The sequence below is a fragment of the Agelaius phoeniceus genome, chromosome 5 (assembly GCF_051311805.1).
Source record: "Agelaius phoeniceus isolate bAgePho1 chromosome 5, bAgePho1.hap1, whole genome shotgun sequence".
NCBI lineage: Eukaryota > Metazoa > Chordata > Aves > Passeriformes > Icteridae > Agelaius > Agelaius phoeniceus.
The window spans coordinates 17,622,913-17,626,228 of NC_135269.1; positions in this window are offsets into that span (position 1 = coordinate 17,622,913).

A 3,316-nucleotide genomic window follows, 5' to 3' on the forward strand; every position below is an offset into this window, starting at 1 on the left:
GTGTTGTGTGGGGTTTTTTATGTCAAAAAGGCTAGTTGCCCTCTTGGACTTTACTGTGTTCATATTAAATGTTTGATGTGGAGTTAATACGGGTCTGCAGCTTTTTTAGCACAGTCCACATCCCCTTGCAGAATTTCACCTTCCTCAGAGGGGGGTGCTGCAGTGCTGCACTGAGCTCCTCCCACAGGGAAAGATGTGAAGATAATTTGGCATGTCCCCCTGATGGTCCTGCAGGGGTGGTCCCTCTGTGCTATGACAGCTCTGCTTGCCATCAGGTTGGAGCGAACTCCTGGCTGGAGATCAGTGTAGTGCTGGTGAGGGATGTGTCTGACTCCATTCCAGCCCTTGCTCAAGGAAAGATGAAGTTGGTGAAGATGCTTTTGCATCTCCCACATCCTGTGTCTGGTTGGATACCAAGACTAAACAGAGCCAACTTGGGCACTCCACAGAGTGTTACCACCTTCCCTGAGACCTGTCCTGCTCCATCGTGGGCACTGCATGTGCTCAGTGGCAATCTCCAAATTACTCCTCACTCGGCTTTTGCTTGCTTCTGGACTCAGGAGCCACAAAGGTAAGCCCCTGCACGTGGCATTTATCCATGTGTCTGCCTCACAGTCACGCTGGAAGAGAGCAAGGAGACAACAGGCAAGGAAAAAGCCTCATTTTCCCACTGGATGCAGGAGTCTGTGTCTTGCTGAAGGGCAATGTTTCCCACACAGATTTGTTTTCTTTTTCTTCTCCCCCACCACTGTGGCAGCATTGTTACTGGTAAGTACATGTGCTTGTCTGCTCCCCGTCCCTCACCCAAAGCCCTCACTGCTTTGAACACATTTGCACATTTGAGTTAATCCACATATTTTCCTTGTTTTACAAAGTCTTTTGTTCTCTCAGCTGTCACATTTCAAACTACACTTGCTAACTTTACTTCATCTCTTTCTCTTCTTCACTTTACTTCATCCCTTTCCCTTCTTCATCCAGCCCAGATGATTCTTCACTCCCCTCTGAAGGGAGGAGTGGTCATCTCACTGGCATCAGGCTGCTGCAGGTGGTCACTCATCAGAACTGTAAATGGGTGATGGAGATAACGGCATTTCTGGTCAGGCTGCAAGCACAGCCCTGATCTTCACTCTTGTAAATACTCATTTCATGGCTTCCTTCTGAAATCTGGGATTTAGGGAGCTCCAGCAAAAGGTGAGGCCACTCCGGAGCTGTGTCTGTGAGCCCCAAGAATCCTACATTTTTTCAGTTCCTTGTGTGGTGTTAAATTTTGTGACACCCTCTTCAGTCTGACTTACTGCAGATAAGATAAAGAGGGTTTTTTAAACCAATCTGGTTTAGGGTAAGTTTGGGAGAAGGTTTTTAGAGAGTGAATTATGAAGGCATAAGCTGTGCAAGGCTGACCAGTCAAGCTGCATCTGCCATAAGGGCCCACAGAGTATTAAACTGCATTCGTGGCAATACAGGTATAAAGGAAATGTCAGGAAGAAGGAGAAGCAGGGAGAGGTATAAATGTATTAATTTTGAGTACAGCATTTGTATTTTCTGTCATAATTGGTCTGTTAAAATGATTTTCCTAGAAGTAAATTAGTGATCCCAGTAGAGAATACAATTTGGGGAGTCATTGAATTAGAAGAAATGAAATCAAAGACAGAGTAGCATCTCTTCTATTGAATAACTGTGGCAGAAACTGTGTTGCAGACAGACTGAATGCTGACAGATCATCAGAACTGAGTGATATTCACTCATGACTTTCAAGGGAAATTGTGGAATTACATACAGCACTTCATTCACTTAATCCTCCATTGTTGCCTGAAGTCTGCAGAATATCAAAGGTGGTGACTTTCTTTAAAAGAGTTTCCATAGGTGTATCTAGGGTACTGCAGTCTGGTAAATTTAACTTCTGTAGGAGGACAGTTAATTGTATAACAAGGAATTGAATCAATGAATACCTGATAAATACAAAAAATATCCTTCATAAAAGTCACCATAATTTCTGTTATGGAAGGTTTTGCTTTAGGACACTGATTTCTTTGGAGAGATAAACAAGCACAATGGTAATAGTGAGTCTCCTTGGTTAGGTCAGAAGATTTTAGAGGGAAATGTCCAGTCATGGGATCAAAAGAGAAAGTCCTGGAATGGTTAAAAATGGGAAACAGTCAGCTTCTAGGTTTAGGTGGTCTGCTTGTGGTCATTCTTCAGACTTTAATATTCATGCAGAAGTTTGGCAGAAACAGGAAACTTATGTCTAGATCAAAATCAGCTCATCTTCTACAGTTAATGGTATTAACTGGTGTTATATAGCTTTGACCCTTTGGAGAGATCTATATCTGACTTTTCCCAAGCTCTGAGTAAAATAACTGTTTCCCAGTCTTTATTTGCAGATACTATAAATATTGTTGCTGGGGATGAGAATAGCAATACAGTAAATGCTGACAACCAATTATTTTTTCTTAGCGACCTTTATGGGCTCCTTAAAAGTTGTCCACAGACCCTTAAAGAGTCTTGAACCATAGCTTGACGGACATTGGCTGCACTATGTAGAGTTCATACCTTGCCGGAGCCTGGAAGGGCTGCAAGAAGCGTGCTGTTATCTTTAACATGGATAAAGAAAGGCAAGCAGCATATGATTTATTTACTGGCTTTTTATAAAAGTGTCAGGTTAAGGGTATAGATTTGCAGAAAGAGCTTCATGGGTTGTTAGCTCATGGGTATGCACAAGGACTATTTCAAAATCCTCACACAGTGCATAGGTTATCAGAGTGGCGTATATTTGGGGATAAGTTGTGGCAGGCAGTCATAGATGATGATAAAGCCACGAGAAAGTTGGGAAAGTTATGGCGAGTTGTGCATGATGAATTGTTGAAATACCAGGCAGAGGAAAGAGCTGCCCAGCAGGCTAGTGCAGCCCATGAAAGAAACAGGAGTTACGGAGACTGGTTTGGCTCCCCGCCGACACAAGTTCCTGCTCTAAACAGCAGCTCCCCACCACTATCAGCTCCTGCTTCAGGCAGCAGCCCCCCCTCCGCCTCCTCCCGCTCCGGATCCGCGCCCTCAGCCTCCCCGCCGCAGCGCGCAGCCCGCAGCCGCCCCGCCGGGGAGGCTCATGCCAGCCCCAGCCCTAAGCGGCTTAGCAGCTGCAGCCCGGCCGCCTCCCGCTCCGCTCCGCAGCCGCCCCGACCCCCGAGCCAGGGGGGCGGCAGGACGGGCCTCCCACCCCCCGTGGGGCAGCGGGCTCCGGTGGGTCCTCCCGCCCCGCGGCTGCCCAGTGCGGTTCTGCTTCCCGGTCACCAGCTCCCTGCGCTCAGACACAAGTAGC